The following is a 24,266-nucleotide window of genomic DNA, read 5'->3' on the forward strand; positions in this document are numbered from 1 at the left end:
AAAAGAGATAGAGAGAAAAAGAGGAAGAGACAGAGAGAGAAAAAAAGGGAGAGAGAGCGTCAGAGTGTCAGTAGGAACCTCAACGGTGCTACACTCGACGCGCGGATAGAGCGCGCTCGATATATCTATCTCTAACGTACCAGTAGGCAGGAAATGATATAAATAGCACCCACACACACACACACACACTCACACACATATATATAAACCCTACACGCTTGTCGATGAACATCCGAAACCCTCCTTCCACCTGCGTTGAAGCTTCTTCGTTCTTCGCTATCGCTTTTACCACACCAACTGTTTAGCTACTTTGAAAAATGACGAGTCGTCGAACTTTAGGCATTTCGGCATCACAAGCATTTCGTTTGTATGTTTATATGTTTCTTTTCGATTTCCAATGATACTTGTCGGTTTAACCTAGAAACACGCGCGCCACGCTTAGCCCTCTAAATTATCGTCCCGCGCGGCGAGTTTAAAAACAAAAAAACAAAAATTATGTTCGAGGCTTTGTCTAAAATTAACGTTTAATCCGTCTGATGATGGTTTAACTTTTATTTTCAGACATATGTACATCTATATATCAATATCAGAAATGCGGGATATCGGATCAAAATATTTTTCTCACGTTCCATGTATTATTATTGTTATACTGTCCCATTATTATAAGATAAATAATAATTAGGATTAATATTATTATATCTAAACTGTTCTTCTTATATTATTGTTATAAATTTACACTACAGTCGAACCTGCGTCTTAATGCAACAGTATTTTAAAAAATTTTCTGCATTCAAAAATGTCCAACAAGAATTATTTATATTTGTTTTCATTTGGTTCCAGAAAATTATAAAAATTATTACAATTCTATTATAAAATTATTACGACTACAAAATTAAACTACATAAAACAATTTTTTCAGGATTGTTTACTGTAATAAAATTTTAAAAAATCGAGTTGCAGTCTGACAGATTTTTAAATAAAAATTTTAATTTATATAATTGAATTCCAAATAAATTTTTAATTATTCATGAAAAAAATTGAATTTTTACGAAGATTTTTAAAAAAATTTTTTAAATTAATAATTAATTTTATTTTTTTAAAAATACATAATTGAATTTTGTTTGGAAATTTTAGGAAAATAATAGATTTTGAAAATCATTGAATTGAGAAAAGTTTTTAAAAATAATTAAATTTTACCAAGAATTCTATTAAAATCTTTGACAATAATTGGATGTTTGTGTGGTATTTTATTAAATTTTTTTGAAAATAATTGAATTCCTAAAAAATATTTATTATTTATAAAAATAATTGAATTCCTAAAAAAATTTAATATTTACATATAAAATAATTGAATTCTTGACAACGATTTTTATTAGAATTTTTTTAAATAATTGAATTCTTGTGATGAACATTGTTATTTATGGAAATAATTGAATTTTGCAAAGAATTATATTAGAATGCCTCAAAATAATTGAATTTTCGTGAATAATTTTGTTATTTATCTTTAATAATTGAATTCATTCGAAGAATTATTTATAAAAATAATTCAATTCTTGGGAAGAATTTTATTAAAATTTTAAAAAATTCTAATTAAATTCTTTTGAAGAATTTCTTTGAATTTTTTTTTAAACTAATAGAGTTTCTTTAATAATTTTAATTGAAAATTTTGAAAGCATTTAAATTTTATGAAGAAGAATTTTATTAAAAGTGAATTGAAAATAATTGAATTCTTGTGGAGAATTTTATTATTTATAAAAATTGTTTCGAAGAATTTATTAAAATGTTTGGACATATATAATTGAAATTTATGGAAATATTTAAAAATATTTGAATTCAACCGAGGAATTCAATTAAAATTGTTTTGAAAATTTTTGGATTTTTGTAAAGATTTTACTATTGAAAAAAATAATTCAATATTGTTTAGAATGATTTTACTATTTGTAAAAATAATTAAAATGTTTTGCGAGAATTTTTAAAAATTTTAAGAAATAATTAAATTGTTATGAAGAATTTTATAGAAATATTTTAAAATAATGAAATTTTTTCGAGAAATTCAATTAAAGTTGTTTCGAAAATAATGGAATTTCTTTAAAGAATTTTATTAAAATTATATGTATATTTAAAATAATTGAATTCATCACAAGAATTTTATTATTTTTTGAAAATAATTGAATTCTTTCAATTTTTTTTTGACGAATACAATATATTTAAAAATTGAATTGAAAGTAATTTAATTTTTATATAGGTAAGAATTTGTTGAAAATATTTTGAGAATAATTGAATTATTTTTTGAGAATTTAAAATTCTTGTTGAAATTGCATTTTATGGAAATTTTCGAAAATAATTAAATTCCTTCATGTAATTTTATTGAAATTTGATTAAAAATAATTTATTCTTGTGTGAAGAATTTTACTGTTTATAAAAATAATTGAATTTTTTCGAAGGATTTATTAAAATTTTAGAAAATATGAACGCAGTAATTATTAATTTTGTACTTGATAAGTGAATTTTTGTAATTTTGATTATTATGAAATTATTTTAAAAATTTATATTTGAAAACTAAAAATATTTGTAATTTGCATAAGAATAATAAATTGAATATCACGTTCAGCGCGTAAAATTTTCTAGTAATAATATAATATACAATCTATCTAAAGATAACAAAAACAAAAATATAAATAAAAGACAACTTCAGAGTGTGCGAGGGACAGAAAAAGTGAATGAAATAATGAAAGAACATTCAAATTAATATAGTTAATTTTCATAAATTTAAAATGTTAAGTTATACCTTACTTTCGATAATGGAATGATAATGGAAACGAAAATGGAAAAGAAAAAGGAAATGAAAATAGAAACGAAAATGGAAACTGAAAATGGAAATGAAAATAGAAACGAAAATTAGAACGAAAATGGAAATGAAAGTGGAAGTAAAAAATGAAAGCGGAAATGAAATCAAAAAGTCGATCATCAGTTTTGCGAAGTTATACAGAAAATACAAACTAAAGAATTTTGAGAAACAACACAAGACTGAGTGAATAAAAAAATCTCACTATGGCAAGAGCTTGCAAAAAAAAACCAAATTCCCAGATTCTCATCAATCTTTATTTTATTAATTCCCACCCCCCTCTTGGTTGGAAATTTCATCTTCTATATCTAATCTCGTTTTCCACTAGAACGACACTAAACACCCCGCTGAAGAAACATAGAAGATCAAAAAGTAAGCGAGTGAAAATCCCCCCCTCTCTCTCTCTCTCTCTCGCCCTGCTGGGTGCTTCAATTATTTTACACTACGAATCAATGTTCCGAAATCGGCCATACATTTCGCATCGGGCTTTTGTTGACGCACAAAGGAACGGCGTGACGGAGCGCGATAGTCCCCTGCTTTCATAGGGTACTACAACCACCACCGTGAAAGATGAAGGGGGGTTGAAAACGCCCGGAGGAGGGAAGAGAAGATGACGAGGGTGGCGTACATAGAGAGAGAGAGAGAGAGAGAGTTACGCTTCATGGAGTCGGAAGTGGCACACGGGGTGGCGGGGGCGGTTAAAGCTCTCTAACGCATGTGCAGGCGCTTCGCGTCGCGGCGCTCCGCTCCCGTTATGTTGGAGGCTGTGTTAACCGGCGGACAAAATTCGCGGATCAGAGTCGTCGAGTATCTCTTGTGGAAAGTTTACGTGTGATCGCGGTCGAGTTTATATAATATTCGTCGAATTTATATTTTTACCCCATATCTCATCTCCCGCCCCCGCACCTCGAGAAAATAACCTGAAAATTATCATTTACATTATAGTTTTTCTTTTCTCCTTCTTAATTGAAACCCCGTGAATCGAAAAGTATATTTTCTTCAAGTAAAAAAAAAACACGTGACAATCATTTCTTCGGGTAAAGAGAAATTAAATCGTAATTGTCAGAAATGGTCACATTTACCCGATCGGTTATTGACGATTTTTAAATTTGAAAAAAGAAATAACAAAATTGATTTTAAGTGATATTAAAGATGATAAGAAATAGAAGGTGATTTTGTCGAGAGATAGAGAGGATTGAAGTGTGAAAAAAGAAACAGCTTCTGGGGAAAATAAAAAAAAAAAAAAAAAAAAAAAAAAACAGAAGTGAGAGAGAGGAAAAGTGGTGATGGTGAATGGGCCCGAATGTTGCAGGATTGATATTGAGTTGGTGGGGACAAATGATTGGTCGATTGGAGTTTTATGTGGTGGTGACCTTGAGAGGGGAAGTAGAGGAGAAATTTGTGCGGTGACTAGGGGTCAGAGAGAAGGTAAAGAGACAGAGGAAGAGGATATTGTGGGTGGTTGGAGGTTTCAGCCACGACGGGGCCCAGCGCCGGGGCGGCGACAAGGCCCCCGGTGCAGGGATACGAGGCTCAGAAAATCGAGAACGGCGTAGCAACGGCCCTGAAATCGAAGACGAGACCCACCGCCTCCCCTTTATCCTGGGGGAGAACCAGGAGTCGACCTCGCCGACGGAGGCGACGGAAAAAGAAGCGACGGAGGTGAGCTTTTGAAATTCTCCAATTTTTAGATATATATACTCTCAGTGTCAGGGATTTTATTTATTTTTCGATTTTATTTATTTTTCTCTATGGAAACGGTATACTTTTTGTATACGGTTCTATTTTTTAAGAAAGCTCTTAAGGCTAAGCTTTTAACGAAATAACAAAAAGCACTGTTTCTAAAGAAGCTTTTTTTAAAATTCCAATAGAAGAATAGGGGAATTTTTCTGGAAAAGCTTTAAAATCTTCAGGAAAGCTTTTACCAAAATATGAAGAAACATTAAGTTTCCAAATAATCTTCTTTAAATTTTCAAAAGAAGCTCTCCAAACTTAGGGAGAGCTTTTATCCTACTATCCAAAGAATTATTTCAAAATTTGAAAAAAAATGTTCTCTTCCAAAAGAGCTTTTTCTACATTTCCAAAAAGAATCGTAGAAAAAGCTTTGGAAGCTTAGAGAGAGCTTTTACCGAAATGTCAAAAAAAAATTCATTCCGCCTCAAAAGGAGATTTTTCTAAATTTCTAAAAAGAAGCAAATGCATATCCTTAGAAAAAGCTTTGGAAGCTTAGCGAGAGCTTTTACCGAAATGTCCAAAGAATTTTTCATTAAGCTTCAAAAGGAACTTTTTCTAAATTTCTAAAAAGAAGCAAAGGAATATCCTTAGAAAAAGCTGTGGTAGCTCGGAGAGAGCTTTTATCGAAATGTCCAAAAAAAATTTCATTCTGCTTCAACAGGAGCTTTTTCAAAATTTCTAAAAAGAATCAAAGAAATATCCTTAGAACAAGTTTTAAAAGCTTAGCGAGAGCTTTTACCGAAATATCCAAATAATTATTTATTCCACTTTCAAAAGAGCTTTTTCTTAATTTCCAAAAGAAGCTCACGAGAAGCTTTAGGAAAAGATTTCTAAAGAAGGTTTTTTTAAGTTTCCAAAAACTGCATCAGGATTTTCGATAGGAAAAGCTTTGAAATATTAGGAAAAACTGTTATCAAAATATTAAACAATACAAGTTATCAAAATAAACTTACTTAAAATTTTTAAAAACAGCATAGAAATTCCCTAATGGAAAAGCTTTAGGATCTTCAGATAAGCTCCCAATTAGAGCTTTTTTCCCAAAAAAGAAAAGCCTAAAATTCCAAATAAAATTGATAAATATTCCACTAGAAGATTAATCTAAGAATATTAATTGAAGCTTTATCTAAATTTACAAAACAACTTTCTCGATAGTTTTAAAGAGCTCTTCCTAAAAGTCTAATGTGAATTCTGCCTTTTTGTTCAATACAAGTTTTTTCTAAGTTTTTAAGGAAGCTTTTTGGTATAGTTTTCAAAAACAGTTGCGTGTTATTTTTCTGATCGGAGCTTTTTTGGTAGTTTTCCAAAAAAAATATTCTCCACTTTTCAAAAAGAGTCTTTTTCTTATTTTTTAAAGAAATAGCTTCTTATAAATTTCAAAAAGAAGCTTTTCATTTGTTTACAAAAAGAGCTTTTTGTTAATTTCCAAAGAAAGAAAGAAATTTCCAAAATTTCTTTGGAAATTTCCAAAGAAACCTTCTTGTTAGTTTTCAAAGGAATCTATTCATTAGTTTTAAAAGGAAGCTATTCGTTAATTTTCAAAGGGAGCTTTTTGTAAAATTCCGAAAAAAGCTTCTTGATAATTTCCAAAAGAAAATTTTTTCAGTCTCTAAATAATAATAATAATAATAATAATAATAATAATAATAATAAGCCACAATATAAGCTATAAGAAATATTTCCATAAGAAGGTCAAGGTATACATAAACTAAAATCGAAATACTGACACAGGAAGCTCTACCAAGTAAAATTTTATAGTAAGATTTTTCTAAACTTGTAATGTGAGCTTTTTCTGCATTTCTAAAATAAGTGTTTTCTAAACTCCGAAAAAAAAATTTCATTAGACTTCAAGTAAGCTTTTTCTTACCTCTCCAATAAAAAGCTTGCAATAAAAAGTTAGTAAAATGATCTTGAGCAGAACTTTTTTTAAGTTATCACAGGAAGCTTTTCCTAGTAATCCATAGTAAGCTCTACTTAATTCCTGACAGGTAGATTTTTTTTAAACATTCCTATAAAAGCTTATGGGAATATTTCATTGAAAGCATAAAGTATACACTATTAGTTGGACATTTTTAAGTGAACCTTTTTCTGAGTTTTGAAGAAGCTTTTCCTAGTGTTCCAAAGAAAGCAGAGCTTAATTTCTTACAGGTGAGATTCCAATTTTCCATAAAAAAAGCTTTTCTAACTTTCTAATGGAAGCTAAAAAATATTCCAATCAAAAGTTAAAGTGTTTTTGAAAATTTTTAAGTTAAGCTTCTTCGAAGTTAAAAAGAAGCTTCTTCTAGTATTCCAAAGTAAGCTCTAGGTAAGTTTTTACAGGCAGCTTTTTCTATACTTTTCTTTAGAAGCTTCGAAAAAATTCTATTGGAAGCTTAAAATATTTATGATAGGAAATTTTTAAGTGAAGCTTTTTCTGAGTTTTCAAAGATTCTCCTAGTATTCCAAAGTAAGCTCTACTTAATTCCTTACAAGGAGATTCTTTAAATTTCTTATAGAAGCTTGGAAGTAATTTCAAGCAAGGAATATTTTTCCAATGCTTTTTCCAATCCTAAAAAATTTTCTTAGCTGGAAATTTTTAAATGAAGCTGTTTTTGAATTTCTTAAGATAAACTAGTTGTGAAAGAAAGCTTTTTTTAGTATTCCAAATAAAGCTCTAGTTATTTTATTACAGGTAAATTATGACTTAAAAATTTCCCATGAAGAGTACTTTAAGCTTTCAATGAAATATATTCCTAAGCTTATTTGAAAATTAGAAAAAGCAACTTAGAAAGCTTAAAAGTATAGTCTTGGTGGAAAATTTTTAAGTGAGCTTGTTGTGTGTTGTCAAAAAAACTTCCCTGAGTATTGCAAAGTAAATAGTGCTTAATTTCGTACCAATAGCTTTCTCGAACTTTCGAATAGAAGCTTAAAAATATTCCATTGCAAGCTCAAAGTATTCTTAATGGGAAATTTTTAAGTGAAGCTTTTTCTAACTTATACCAAAGATGCTTTTCCTCTATTTCCAAATTAAGCTTCTTATAATTTTCCAAAGTTTTCCGATTTACGAAGTAAGCTCTCTTTACTTTTTCAATAAAGCTTTTATATATATATTCCCTATAAAGACTTTTGCACTTCAAATTCAAATAAATAATTTTAATGCCATTAAAAAAAAACTTCTGTGTATTTATTTTATAACAAATTTCTTCGATATTTCTTCTTCGATATATCTTTAAAAATTCTTCTTTTTCTTATTCTATTTTCTTTCATTCTTTTTTTATTCCTTTTTGTTTGTTTTTTTTTTGTCAAAATCCGATGAATTCATTGAGGTAAACTCACTTTTAAAAACTCATTGTTTGTTGCGCAAAAAAAGTTTTTGTTAGGATATAAATTATTCGGGACAAGGAAGAGAGAAATACGCGTGTGTATTTTATACATAAAATGTTTGGTGTTTGCGCTCTTTTCTTTCTCTCTCGCACGCGCGCAGGTATACAATAACCGCACAAGAAGCTGATTTGATATTAATTGCGCCTGATGCAAAACAAAACTTTTGCTATGGAATTCTTTTCTTTTTCATTTCGCGTTTCGCTTTTACGTGCTAGAATTCACCACATTCTTAACTTTACGATTGTTAGCCATTAATTGGATTCTATAAAAGAACTCGCCTGTTGAAAATGTCGAAAACTACATATGTAAAGTAAAAAAAGAAATTACATTTATTTTCTCCTGCACTTGAATTTTAGAAAAATAGATAAGAATTTAAATTCTTAAAAAAAAAACATTTTCAAATTTTTTCCGAATTTCAATTTTTCCTTCAATATTTAATATATTTTAATTAATTCTTTTTTTTAAACATTTTCAAATTTATATTCGAATTTCAATTTTCATTTCAATTCAATACATTTTAATTCTTTAAAAAAAAACATTTTCAAATTTTTTTCTAATTTTTTCTACTTTTTTATCAATTTATGAACTTTTTGTATTTAAATACCTATATATTTAAATATAAAATGTAAAATAATATTAATAAAAGAAAAAATACAAAAATATATATATAGAAAATAAACAAAATAAAAATCTGTACATTTTACCATTTCTCTGATTTATAGATTAATTTGTAAATAATCATATTTTAATTTTTGAATGACAGTCAATGTCTGATATTAAAATTTTCTTATTCTTCTAAGATTAAAATGTAAATTTCGTATTTGAACTATTTATATAGTAGCAACCGAATTTTATATATAATTGTATATTCACGTGTGGAAATAAGCTTTTCAGATTCGACAAAACAGTCAGAAAAGTGATTCACAATTGAAAAGTGCTGACAAGACTTATCTAAAATTTATTGTCGATTTTTTCGTTTATTATCAGGAATGAAAAAAAGTTGAATGAACCGGATCTAATTCATGTATGTATTTCTTATTATTAATATTATTAAAAATTTATTAATGAACAAAATTTGAACTCTTTTTACCCTTATTTGTTTGAATTAAAATTTAATATTAATTTAATTATTAATTTGTTAGTAGACTTTATTTATTATTATTATTATTATTATTATTATTATTATTATTATTATTATTATTATTATTATTATTATTATTATTATTATTATTATTATAATTATTATTATTATTATTATTATTATAATTATTATTATTATTAATATTATTATTATTCCCTTATTATTATTAAATTTATAAATAATTAATAAATTAATTAAATAAATAAAAATAAATTAATAATTTATAAAAAGTAATTAAATTTATAAATAAACAAAACTAAAACTCTTTTTACCCTTATTTATTGGAATTAAAATTTTCTATTAATGTAATTATGAATTTGTAGACCTTAAAGAAATTAAAGAAATTAAATTAATATGAGAAAAATTGTTAAAAATTCAATAATTTTAATTTTAAAAACTTTGAAATGAACGATTACTCCGAGTCAAGTAGGAAATTAAAAAAAAAAAGATTTTGTTAAGTTTCGACTTTTATTTCTTTTTTCAATTTACTCTTCGACTAAATAATTTTAATTTAGTAAAAATTGTGGAAGTTAACAAAATAACGTAAATCAAATTAAAATTGAGAAAATTGTTAAAAATTCCTAATGGTAATAATAATAATAATAATAAAAATAATAATAATAAGAGTGTAACTAGAATTGTTGTGAGAAATATAAAAATGGTTAAGGAGAGTGATATGGAGTGCGTGGACATTCTAAGAAGCTCTTATCGGTCTATGTACGATACTTGGAATCTGCCGCGTGCTTGAAATGTTCGGTAATTCGCTAACCGCTCTTAATTGTAATTGTTCCGCGGTGAATTCCAAAGAGGACCCCGTACGACTGAGGCAAGAACACAAATTCCTCTGTTAACTATAATTCACTGCGTTTCTTGCACCACTCTCCTCTCGCTCTCTCTCACTCTCTCTTTCTCTCTCTTTTGCAAAACCAGATCCATCGTTTCGTCTCTTCGTTCAACAACCCGTTACAATTCGGTTTTTCATCTTTAGAATCAACAAATTTCATTGACGTGCCGATTGAATTCCTCTCCAGCAAGACAACAACTCCCCCAAAGATATTTATTTATATTTTTTTATTTTACATATTTTTAATAAAATTTTATGTATTTGTTATTTATTTAAAGTTTAGTATTTTTTATATAAAAATTTCGCTTTGTCGCATTTTTTTCTCAATTTGTAAAATAGTTTTAGAAAAATTAATATATTGTATTCTCTCAGTGTAGCAAATTTGCTTGAAAATTATTTTTGTTATAGTTTTACTTTAATTAAACGTTTCTGTTTAATTGTTTAAAAATAAAATCAACTTTTTTATATTCTAAATGTAATGAAGAATTTAATTAACATAAGTTTTTTGTATTTAAGATATTTATTCCGTTTTGAGTATAATTTTGTTCCAAAAATTACCTCAAATTTTTTTCTTCGGAGCGCGTCACAAATAAAATTAAAAAAAAAATAAATTCAAATAGATAAGTAAAATTTTTTTTCTACAGTAAAATAAAATAGTTTGCTCTAATACAAAATAATCAAATAGAAATTTTCTTGCAGACGTCTATATTTTCCGCAAATTTATTCGTATAGTGATATGAATAAATATTGCAGTCGGGTCATTAACCGCTCGGTTGAAATTAAATTAAATTTAATTCTAAAAAAATAAAGTACATAATTGAAAACAAAAATATAATTTAAACATAAAATATTAAAATAAAATTAAAAATAAAATATTAAAGTAAAAATAAAATTAAAAAATACTTTTATATGCGCAAAGACGGAAAGAGAAAAATATATATATATCGAGAGAAAATTAAGTGCAGGCAATATGGTTGAAGTACAAAATTGACTCGACGTTTTCCTAAATGTTTTGACATTTCGCTCATTCAATGAACACTTTTCACTGTCGATTCAGATTCCAAATTGAATTCATCACATTGGGTAGATCGTTAACGTCCGGCCGTTTATTTGTACGCCCGAGCGCTGAGGCTCGTTTAAGTTTATCTTTCGTGAACCACTTGCGAAAAATATATTAGCCTCAATGTCACTCGACAAGTTGATTCTATATACTCAATTTCTTTTTGCATTATCCAGAAACCAGAGAAGATTATCTAATTTACCATAAAGAATTTTTTATTATTCAGAAAAAATTATATATTCCTTATCTCTAATTAATCGCAATTCTATATACAGGAAATTATATTTTTACTATATGTTAATTCTAATTACAGTAATTAACTTTTTATTTTTTTTCTATAATTATTTTATTTATCCAATTTTCTTTCATTATTTTTTTTCTATACAATTATTTTTTGTAATTATTTTTTGTAATTATTTTTTGAAGGTAATTATTTCTATGAACCTAATTTCTTTTTTTATTAATTAAGACTTAATTTAGTTATGTGAATTAAGAGTTACTTTAGTTATGAATTAAGAGTTAATTTAGTCATGCATTAAGAGTTAATTTGATCATGAATCAGGAGTTAATTTAGTCATGAATTAAGAGATAATTTGGTTATTAATTAAAAATTAAAATAGTTATTAATTAAAAATTACAATAGTCATTAATTAAAGTATACTTTAGCTATATAATAATTATAATAACTAAATTATTAAAGAAAATGAAAACGAAAATAATTTAATTATTAAATTAATTAAATTCAAAAATTAAGATAAGAATAAATGCTCTGGTAAAATGTTATTTTTTTCCAAGTTTATTTACAATTCGGTTCAATGACCCAGAAGTGAATTATTGTTTTCGTTGAAATATGGGAAAAATACTACTGTTATCTGGGTTTTTTAAATTCTTTCTGTGAGCATAATGTGATGAAATTATAATAATCAATTCATGATTTATTATTAAAATATACGCTCATTGAATGTACAAATAATTAAATTTGTTGAAATTCTAAGATCAATATTTAAACATGATAAATAAGAAATCAGTGAATTTTTATTGAATTTTCAATTGTATTAATTTGCAACTAATTTAGAGAGATTCTTTGTTGTAAAAAAATGCTTCTTTCCGATTTAGCAATCATTTTATAAGAAAACTTGTTTTTTCGCTCCATACGCATGAGTCTTGGCGCAATAAATAATAGTCGTGCCTCTTAAAGGCAGGATTCGTAGATTCAATATGTTTCAATTTGATTTTGTTCTTTTATGTCCTTTGGGTGCGGAAAATGTTTGTTTTTCTTTGTCATTTAATTTTGACTTTTTACTTTGATTTTGACTTTTACATTGACTTTTCAGACTTTGACTTCAATTTCTACTTTAACATTGACTTTAAAGACTTTGACTTTGATTTTGACTTTCGTTTTGACTTTAACTTTCGTTTTAATTTTGATTTTCACTTTGACAATAAAAATCAAAGGAAAAGTCGATTCGAAACTCAAAAACAAATTAAAACTTTGACTTTTGATTCAATTTTGACTTTCACTTTGACATAAAATTTCACTTTTATTTAGGCGATTTTTAAATTTGACCTTGACTTTCGATTTAATTTTGCCATTGATTTTAAAAACTTTGACTTCGATTTTGACTTTAATTTTGACTTTAACCTTTAATTTAACTTTAAATTTCATTTTTACTTTTAAAGTCAAATTTAGAGTCAAAATAAATGTCTTGACTTTAACCTTTAAAATTCAACTTTAAATTTCACTTTTACTTTTAAAGTCAAATTTAGAGTCAAAATAAATGCTTGACTTTAAATTCGCTTTTAACTTAGACATTGACTTTCATTTTTATTAAAACCCAGGGAACGATTTTGTAATTTTATTTTGACTTTAAATTCGTTTTTGACTTTCACTTTGACTTTCATTTTTATTTAGGCGATATTTTAATTTGACTCTGACTTTCAATTCGATTTTTCCATTGACTGTGTCTTTGATTTCGACTTTAACTTTCGTTTCAACTTTGACTTTAAAAGTCAAAGATAAAATCAAATCGAAAGTCAAAGTTAAATTACAAAATCGTTCAAATCAATTTTAATTTTGACAATGACTTTCATTTTTATTTATCTTCCAGGGAGCGATTTTCAAGAATTTTAGACTTTAGATTCGATTTAAACTTTGACATTTATTTTGACTCTAAATTTGACTTTAAAAGTAAAAGTGAAATTCAAATTTAAATTGAAGGTTAAAGTCAGAATTAAAGTCAAAATCGAAGTCAAATTTTTTAAAAACAATGGCAAAATTAAATCGAAAGTCAAGGTCAAATTAAAAAATCACTTTAATAAAAATGAAACTTAAAGTGAAAGTTAAAATTGAATCGAAAGTCAAAGTAAAATTATAAAATCGAGTTGAAAGTCAAAGTCATAGATTACAAAATCGCTCTGAATTTCAATTCGATTTTAACTTTGACATTGTATATTTTCACTTTTATTTATCTTCCGGTGAGCGATTTTTTAATTTGATTTTGATTTCGACAAATACATTGACTTTTATAATTTATTCACTGCAAAAAATGGCGTCTAAAAATAAGACGTTTAGACGTTTATAAACGTCTTATGTGAATAAGCGTCTTATTTGAGCGTCTTAAATGAAAAACATAACCTCCAAATACATGCATTTTAGAAGGCAAATAAGACGCTTATAAACGTCTAAAATGTGACCACGTAAACGTCTTAAACCAAGACGCTCTTTTTTTACAGTGTTTACACTTTAACTTTCACATTGAAAGTCAAAGTGCTAGTCAAATTTAAAATGAAAATTATAATCAAAATCAAAATCGGCTTAAAAAATTTTAAAGTCTACGTCAAAGTCAAAGTCGAATTACAAAATAGTTTTTGACTTTAAATTCGCATTTAACATATAGACATTATGATTTTCACTTTTATTTAAGTACCAGACGCAGTGATTTTTTAATTTTATTTTGACTTTAGATTCGATTTAAACTTTGACGTTTACTTTGACTTTCATTTTTTCTCTAAATTTGACTTTAAAATATAAAGTCAAAATTAAAAATAAAAATGTTAAATTCAGAATTAAAGTCGAAATCGAAGTCAAAGTTTTTAAAATCAATGGCAAAATTAAATTGAAAGTCAGAGCTGCAATTTAAAAAATCGCCTAAATAAAAATAAAAGTCTAAGTCAAAGTGAAAGTCAAAAATCGAATCGAAAGTCAAAGTCAAATTACAAAATCGTTCCCCGGGACTTGTTCTTATTTCTTTCCTATTTAAATTGGAATAATATTTTGAATTTTGAATTTCAATTTTATAATTTTAATTTTAAAAGTGAATTTTAAATTTTAAATTTGAATTTTAAAATTGAATTTAAAATTTGAAATAAATTTGAAATTAACTTAAATTGACTTAAAAATTTGAGAATGGTTTAAAAAACCCGAAATTCGAAATAATTTCTAATTACACAATTCCCATCATACTTTTAGTATAATAAGTTTAATGGTGAATCGCCCGAAGCGCGACATGGCAGAATTCTTAAGCCCCGAAGGATGTGGGTTGGACCCCTCGTGTATTCACATGATGTCCCTTCCGTTTCTGTTCTTCACATCACACGAAGAGAGGGGGCAGTCAACATGACGAGTGGTGGGGATATGGAAGAGGAGAGTGTGAGACAACCCCCTCTCAGAGGGGGAGGGGGGGGGTGTCAAATCGGGATGAGGGGAATATGACGAGACAGGAAATGAAGGGAATGGATGATGGGGGTGATTGGAAAATTTGATGTAGGGTGGCAATGGATGAGTTTGTGTTATGGGATGTTTCGGAAAAGGGAATGGATGATGGGATGTAGAGAGAGAGAGAGAGAGGAAAAAAGTAGGGGCCTATCAATGACGAGTTAGAACGTCACGCTGTGAAACGCATCTGCTGCCATGTGCTGTCCTATATATTATCTTGGCGATACGTCAATTCGACCACTGATCATTATACTGATTACCCAGCACGCAAACTCGACACGAGCCTCGGTTCTCATGACTCCGTTATTAATAAGCGCCGGCGGTCTTATCGCCTTGACATCGTGTTCCTAATGGAAAAAAATGTCTCGAAATAATAAACCGCAGAGGTACAAATTGTAGCATCGAATTCGCATTTGTATTTTTTTTTTTTTTTTTTTTTTTTAATATACAGCTTGGTTATAATTTTGTGAAAACAAAATTAATGTATTTTTTCTAATTTCTACCTCGAAAATATATAGATTTTCAATTTTGATTCTTCTTTTTTTGTCTGGTGAAGAAATTTACAAATCTATACTCTAACACACAGCAAAATATTTAATTATGACAAAGTATATGGGTAACGTTTGGGGTGCGATTTTGTAATTTTACATTTACTTTAGATTCGATTTTGATTTTGACATTGACTTTGACTATCACATCCATTTTGGCTTTGATTTTAACTCTTTCACTTTGATTTTCACTTAGATTTTCATTTTTACTTTCTCTTTGACTTTCACTTTGACTTCAACTTTGATTTTGAATTTGAATGTCAAATTGAAAATGAAAGTCAACGTCAAAGTTAATGTTAAAGTGAAAGTTAAAGTCAAAATGAAAATCAACGAGAATGTCAAAGTGAATGTCAGAGTCAAAGTCAAAGTATAAATTTCGAAGTAAAAGTTAAAGTCAAAGTGAAAATGAAAATCTAATTTAAAGTCAATGACAGAGTCAAAATCGAATCGAAAGTCAAAGTCAAATTATATAATTGCATCCCTCTGGAATCAATTTATCTGAAATTTTTAACTTTTCTAACACTAAAGGAAACTTTTTTCTTTTGTTTTTTTAAAAAAAAATTTACTACTTCAAATCCGCTAATAGTTAAAATAAAAAAAAAATTATTCTCAACAATTTTAATAAAATTCTTCTTTAGAGACAAATCAAAAAATTTTTTTATAAAATTTAAAACAATTCAATTATTTTCACAAATAATTAAATTTTTGCTGAAATTCAAATATTTTCATTATCTACTATTTTAATAAAACATTTCAAAAGAATTCAGTTATTAAAGAAAAAATTAAAAAAATTCTTTTTAAAATTTCACTTAATATCATGAATAATAAAATTATCACAAGAATTCAATTATTTAAAATACAATTTTCCGGGAATATTTTCCAAAGAAATAAATTGTTTAAAATATTTTTAAAAAATTCGTTGAAAGATATGAATTATTTTCCTAAATTTTGATAACATTTTTTTTTAAATAAATTATTTTCATATAAATAATAAAATTAATCGCCAGCAGAATTGAATTAATTTTTTATCTAATTTTAATTAGACTATTTGAAATAATTGAATTATTGTTTTAAATTTTCATAAAAAAATTCAATTATTTACACAGAAAATTTTTTATAATTCTTCGAAAAAATTCAATTATTTTTGAAAATAATAAAATTTTTTACAAGAAGTCAATTATTTTATTTTAAAAAATTCAATAAAATTTGTTTGAAGAATTCAATTATTTTATACAAATAATGAAATTATTCGCTGAAACTCAAATATTTTCAATCTCTACTGTTTTAATAAAATTTTTCAAAATAATTTAATTATTTAAAAAAAAATTTTTTAATCATTCGCAAAAATTGAATTATTTATAAAAATAATAAAAATTTTCACAAGAAGTCAATTATTTAAAAAAATTCAATAAAATCGCTGGAAGAATTCAATTATTTTTAAAAATAATAAAAATTTTCACAAGAAGTCAATTATTTTTAAAAAATTAAATGAAATTCGCTGGAAGAATTCAATTATTTTTAAAAATACTAAAAATTTTCACAAGAAGTAAATTATTTTAAAAAATTCAATAAAATTCGTTTAAAGATTTCTTTAAACGAATTTTATTGAATTTTTTTTATTGAATTTTCCACAAATAATGAAATTCTTCGATGAAACTCAAATATTTTCAATATCTACTATTTTAATAAAATTTTTCCAAAGAATTCAATTATTTTAATAAAAATTGATAAAATTCTTCTCAAAAATTCAATTAATTGAATAATAAAATTTTCACATGAATTCAATTATTTTTAATAAATTTTGAATGATTTTCTCGAAGAAAGTAATTATTTTCAAGTTTTATTAAAATTTTTCGAAAGAAATCAATTATTTTCTTTATAATTTTTATAAGATTCTTTGTAAGTATTCAATTTTTAAGAAATAATCAATTTTCCGATTAATTATTTATTTTTGTATTTAAATATAATTGAATTTTTGTAAACCTTCATAAAAAGAATTGATTTGAAAATGAATGTTAGTTAAAATTTTAGATTATAATTGAATATTAAGTGAATAATATAGTTAAATTCTCGTAAAAATTAAAAATATTTATTTTAATTTTTAAGTAATTGGTAATTTTGTCAGATTTAATTGAAATAAATTTTATATTTAAAAAAAATTAATTTAAAAAACTTTAAAAACTATTGTGAAATATAATCGAATTTTTGAAGAATTCTAACCAGACTCTTCTCTTGTTTCGTAAAATGAAAAAAATTTGTTTAAAGACTAAAACGTTTCACAATGATTAATTCTAGCCGTTGCCCATACTTTGCCAGTCATTTAAAATAGTTTCAATTTCACTCCGACTTTGATTTTAATTTAGATAATTATTGAAAGTCAAAGTTAAAATGAAAGTCAGAGTCAAAAGGAAAATTAAAGTCGAAGTCAAAATCGAACTAAAAGTCAGATTACAAAATCGCTCGCCGATACTTGCGACTCCCAAAGAAAAAAAAATCCACTAAGAGAGTAAAATATTCACCAGGGGTGCATTTTATAAAACCAGAATAACAATTTTAATCCGTGCGTGTCACTCTGAAAAAAACATGTTTCGAATAAAATCTGTCAACTTATTCACCCGTTCAATTACAAATTGACGATTTTTCGCAGAAAAAAAAAACCCACCGGCATCTTTTTGATGTTTTTTTTTTATCAAAAATAGATTTTTAATTTTTGCCCACAATATACTAAATCAAATAAAATAGAAAAGAGACGAAAATATTTATTCCATTCATTTCTCAACTGTTGATCATAAGTCATCGTATTTCAACTCCTAGGAAAGAAATTAAAAATGCAATATGTAATGAAATGAATTCGCTTTTTTCAACGGTCATCGATCAGGAAGGAATTTCGATTAGCTCGATTAGTTAAGCCGTCGTCTCATTATCGAACAATTAATCTACATAACGGATTGGTCCCCTCTCACTCTCTTTCTCTCTAGTGCGGCAATAAACTGAAAGTACAAGATACGAATTGAGAAAAAAGGAGGGGAAAAAAAAATTGTCCAAAAAAAATAAAAGAATAAGACGTGGACGAAGGTGCTGAGAATCTCTGGACGAAGAAGCGAACTTGGATCCATCTCGAACAAGGCCCCAACCTGGTCATAAATTTTGATATTCTACAGAGAGAGAGAGAGAAAGAATAACTCGGGGTAGAATAGAGGAACTTCCCTTTCGTGACGCAACCAAACAATATATACTCTCTCACGAGATTTTAACTTTCCTTTTCTTACCCTACTTCTTTTTTTTTTCTTGTTCGAATGCATTGAAAACGTTATTGCGTAAACTTTTCCCCAATGACTTTGAAACGAGATGATTTTCTTATTGCGTTTTTGAAAAACCTTCTTTTTCTTTTTGACCCTATTCACTGGAAATTTACCTGGAGATAGTGATATACCCAAACAGAATCCAGTTTAAGAAGCATAGATTTATGTAACGTCTTTAGGCTCGAACTTGTTAACAGGCACCCTAATCGAGTGTGAAAATCCAACACCCTATCATTTACCCTTTAGGGTAATGTAGTTTTGTCTGCTGGTTTGTAGAGCATTGAAAAAATGTGATAAATTTACTTCCATTTATGTACCATTTTTAGATATTTGCAAAATGGGGTTCATTTTTACATTCTCATTTTTTATTCACTTTATACTTTTATTTACTGTATTTAATTACATTTATTGTGTAAGAATTAATTATTAACTATATTAATTATTAATCAACTATATTAAGCTCCGTTTTCTTTCATTCATTCACCCAAAGAATTTTCACTTCTAAAAGAAGTGTCTAAAAGAAGAAGTCTAAAAAGTTTTTAGATAAAATCAAAATCAAATTTCACTTTTAATTTTGCAAAAATATTTTGACTTTCAATTTCAGAAAACTCATTTTCACTTTGAATCAAAAACTTTTTACTTACAAATTCACCAAAAAAATATATTCACTTACACTCAAAAAATTGTCACCTTTAATTTCACCAAAAAAAATTTCACTTTTACGCGGAAAATGTTTACTTTAACTTCACCCAATAAAATTTCCACTCTCAATTTTACTTAAAAAATTTTCACGAACAAAATTTACTCTTTAAATTACATCTAAAATATTTTCACTTTCAAGCAAAAAATATTCACTTACACTTAAAAAATTTTAATCTCCACTCAGAAAATTCTCACTTTCAATTTGGCCAAAAAATATTTCACTTTCATAATCAAAAAATTTTGAGTGAAACTGTTAGTGAAAATTTTTTCATAGAAAGTGAAAGTTAATATATTTTAAGTGGAAGTGAAAATATTTTGCGTGAAATTTAAAGTGAAAATTTTTTGAGTGAAAGTGAATATATTTTTGGTGAATTTGGAAGTAAAAAGTTTTTGATTCAAAATGAAAATGTAGTGTTTTCTGAAATTGAAAGTCAAAATATTTTTGCGAAATTGAAAGTGAAAATTTGTTTGGAAAAATGAAATTAAGAATCTTTTAGAAGTGAAAATTCTTTGGGTGAAATTGCAAGAGAAAATTTTTTGTTAAATTGAAAGTGAAAATTTTTTAAGTAAAAGTAAAATTGAACATTTTTTTTGTGAAAATGAAAACATTTTGGGTGAAATTGAAAATTTTTTGATTGATATAGCGAGAATTTTTTAAATCGAGGTGAAAATTTTATGGGTTAAAGTGAAAATTTACTGAGTGAAAGTGAAAATTTCTAAGTGAAAGTGAAAATTTTTGCGTGAAAGTGAAAATTGTTTTGATGATATTGAAGGTAAAAATTTTTTGGGTGCATTTGAAACTGAACATTTTTTGAGTGAAAGTGAAAGTTACGTGAATGCGGTTTTTGTTTTGTATAACTGTTTAAAAATTATTTTCATATTCTATTATTATCTAAAATTTAAACTAAAATTCATTTTAGAATCAATTTTTATTAGAAAATTCTAAGAGAATTCAATTATTTAAATACAAAAGAAAATTATTTATTGAACAATTGAATATTACTTAAAATTTAATTCTTATAAAGAATTTCATTAACAAATTTTTAAATAATTGAATTCTTTTGACGAATTTTAATAACTTTTTTTAGAATATACATAGTTACATTTTTCAAGGAATTCGATTAAAATTGTATTAAAAATAATTGAAATTCTGCGATGAGTTTTATTATTTCTGAAAATTAATTGAATTATTGAGAAGAAATTTATAAAAAAATAATTGAATCCCTGTTAAAAATTTTATTATTTATGAAAATAATCGAATTATTGCGAAGGAATTTATAAAAAATTTCGAAATAATTGAATTCCTGTCAATTTTTTTATTAGATTTATGAAAATAAACGAAAAGTGTAAAATTTGAATAAAATTTCTTTTGAATAATAATTGAATTCTTTGGAAAATTTTATTAAAACAATATAATGTTGAAAATCATTAAATTGAAGAAAATTATTGGAAATAATTGAAATTTTTGTAAAGAATTTTATTAAAATTTTTGAAAATAATTGAATTCCGAAGAAGAATTTTTATTTTTTTAAAGATAATTGAAATTTTCACGATAATTCTTTTTAATTTTTCAATTAATTTTTTTCTAAAAAATTAATTCTACAGAATTGTTATAAGTTAAGAGTATAAAAAATTCAATATCTCTGTAAAAATTTTTATTATTTATGAAAATAATTGAATTATTGCGAAGGAGTTTATAAAAAATTTTGTATATATTTGAATTCCTGTGAAATTTTTATTATTTATGAAAAATAATTAAATGTTTACGTACAATTTTATTAAAATCTTTTTTAAATAATTGAATTCTTTTGGGTAATTTTATTAAAATAGTAGATATTAAAAATCATTGAAATGAGGAAAATTTTTGAAAATAATTGAAATTTTGACAAAAATTTTATTAAAATTTTTGAAAATAGTTGAATTTTGAAGAAGAATTTTTTTTATTTATAAAGATAATAATTGAGATTTTGTCGAGATTTTTTGTGTAATTTTTTAGCATAATTGAATTTTGTGATAAGAATTTTATTACTTTTGAAAATAATTGAATTTTTGACAACATTCGTAATTTCTTTAAAATTCAATTTTTTTTAATGGTTTTAACTAAAATTTCTTTTATAAATCCATTATTTTTAATAATTAATTAAATATATATTGACAAATTTAACTAAATTTAGAAGATTTTAAGTTATGAAAATTTTTCAAAAATCTAAGTTCATTAAAATTTATTATTAAATTCATTCAATATTGAAATTTTATAAATTTTCAAATGGAAACCGTTTGAAGTTCATTTATTTATGAAAATTGTAAACGCAGCTATTTAAAATTGAATTATTTTTGAAATATTTAAGTAAAATTATTAATTGAATTCTAAAATTCTAAAAATTTAATTTTTTTAGTACTTTTAATAAAAATTCCTTACTTCTTTCTGAACTTCCTATGTCAGAATATATGATTATTATAATTATAATAATATTAAAACTTTATATTCCAATTTATATTTTATTTTTATAAAAAAAATTGGAATTAAAAATTTTTACGTTCTTTTATTTTTAAAATTACTAATTTTATTTAAAAAAATCGAATGAGCAGTCAGCAGCGCGCGAATTGTTGCTTGTAGGTATACTTTATTCTTTTTCACTTTTATACTGTATTAATGAATATTAATTTTAAATGTAAAAAGCAACGCTCCTTTTGGTTAAGTATCACCAATGCGCACGAAAGCCGCATCGCATGCGCCGGACGCAATGAGAGCGAGAAGGAAAGAAAGCTACTTCTCTCTCCCCAGCGCATGCGCCACGCTACTTTTCAGGTTAAACGAACGCGCAAGAAAACGGAACCTTGGAATCAATTTCGAACTTTGCCGCAGTTGTTTCAATTTTTATTTTTTTTTTGTTTTTTTTTTATTTCCTGCTGTGGTTAGGCGCGCGGTGTATTTTAATTTCGTTAGTGTATAAGGGACGCTTTTAGTGGAGCGGGATCGCTTCTCATTTCTCCTATTTTCCATCACTATAAATCACGAGCGTCGGCGTCGGCGGCGGAAGGGCTGAGAAAGGAGACCGACGGGACGGGATGTCCTAATGTCACATGGAAAACCAAACCATGGTAGTCGCTATAAAGAAGTTCAGAACTCGAGAGATCACACTTGAAGCAAACCAGAAAATTTATAATTCCAATGGGAATTATTATCTCTCCTTTTCTTTCAAGTGGAATAAAAAGTTTCTCGCAACGCAGAAACGAATTCTAATCAACTTAATTTCGAATATCGGAAATCTATTATTTTCTATTATAAATTCTTATACTCGACTCTAATAAATTAGTGACTGACTTGGGTGGATATTTGAAAAAAGAGCGTCATTTGAAAATTGCAAATTGATAATTGCAAATTGATAATTACTATTTGATAATTGCTAACTGGTAATTGCAAATTAACTAATTGCTGTGTACGAATTTCTTTCCTGTAGGAAAAAACTACTTAACCGAAATAACAACTCAGTTGATTTCTCCAAGTGTTGAAATGATTTATCAGAGTCTTGAATATATATCTATATAGAAAAGTTAAAGTTCTGAGCATCAGTCTCGTGGTATGAGTAATCGCTATATAGCCATCTGATTTTCCCTTATTCTTTAGCGATAAAATGCATTACGCAATGGAAAGTTGGTCCGTATTGTTTTCGAAGGTGAACTCTCGAATGTCTTCATTTCTTCTTAAATTCGAGTTATTTTCGTCGAGAGCCAAAAGAGAAAGAGTAGTAGTAGAGAAGACGAATGGCGCGTGGGTTTTCTGGCTATAACATTTGTGTCGGGAGGGAATATCTAAAGGAGTGAATGTGTCAAGCCGGGGACCATACCGCGCTTTTCCCACCATCCAAAAGCAGAACTATATAAGCTAGAGTAGTGCGCACACACCAACTTGGAGAAGTTTTACTCGAGACGAAGAGTTTGGCGAACTGGGATACGTTCATGTTTTCGAGAGAGAGTAGAGAGGAGCGTCTTCTGACGCCTACAGGGCGCCGTGTCTCGTTATCCCAAGGATTTATGGCGCACTAATTGCAACGCGGTGAACAACACTCTGGATATATAACAACGCTAGGAACCCAAAACCGATGGATGCAAGAGACAGCGGAGTGACATCAACTTTTGCTCAAGTTGCAACGATCGTCAAAAAGTTATTCTTCATCCACTGGGCATTCAAATTATAAACAGAAGCATGTTGCTTCAGCATTCTGTTAATTCTATATTTATTATACGATGTTCCCCGCATGTCTAAATTTGCAGTTGGCGAAATTTGCTTAAAAGTTTAATTGCTCTTGGGAAACGGGAAAACAAATGCTTCAGTTTTCGATGTAAGCAAAAGTACAATTATTCAAATTGACGATTGCGGTATCGTCTCTTTTTTCTGTTTCTCCTGATGTTGCAGTATCTAACCTTTCAGCAGTATTAAAAATACTGACAATAGTTTGTCTGGAATCAAGAATTTAGAATTATACTTAAAACTGGGAATCAAAAATATTAAAATTCTGGAAAATTTGGGTAACTTCGTTCAAATTAATGATAATCTTTTGCTTTTTCTATTTCTTCGAATGCTGCAGCGTCTGAACCTGCAGCAATATTGACAAAATTGCTAAAAAGTTCGCTAGCTTTAGAAAATTAAGGAATCAAAAACATTTAGAAACTTATTAGGATACCATGATCCAAATTAACAGTTCATAGTATATCATCATCATTGTTGAAATAATAATCTCTTTTTTTTACATTTCTCCTGATGTTACAGTACCTGATGCTACAACAATTTTGACGAAATTGCTAAAAGTTTGTTTGCTACTAGCGCAGTCAAAACCTAAAGAATACTTAAAAATTTATTTGGATACCAACCTTTCTAGATAAACAGTTACTATCACTATCATCATCATATCAATCCTTTTTTTTATCTATTTCTTCTGCTCAATTGAAACTTGTAGCACCTAAAACTGCAGTAATATTGGCAAAATTTGCTAAAAGTTTTGTTGACGTTAAGA

General features: G+C 26.6%; 1 protein-coding gene across 11 annotated transcripts in view; it reads left to right on the forward strand.

The window, feature by feature from the left end:
* The window catches only part of LOC122503691 (homeotic protein antennapedia-like), a 306,715-nt gene that overhangs the window by 208,905 nt on the left and 73,544 nt on the right, over positions 1–24,266 (forward strand). For 2 of the 11 annotated variants that reach the window (XM_043614336.1, XM_043614327.1), the window contains exon 1: positions 2,988–4,507. The exons of the other annotated variants lie outside the window; for them this stretch is intronic. The gene's annotated coding sequence lies outside the window, so the exon portion shown is untranslated. Of the gene's footprint in view, positions 1–2,987; positions 4,508–24,266 lie in introns of those variants that run through there. 11 annotated transcript variants of the gene reach the window in all.

The sequence above is a fragment of the Leptopilina heterotoma genome, unplaced genomic scaffold (genome assembly GCF_015476425.1).
Source record: "Leptopilina heterotoma isolate Lh14 unplaced genomic scaffold, ASM1547642v1 Lhet_268, whole genome shotgun sequence".
Lineage (NCBI taxonomy): Eukaryota > Metazoa > Arthropoda > Insecta > Hymenoptera > Figitidae > Leptopilina > Leptopilina heterotoma.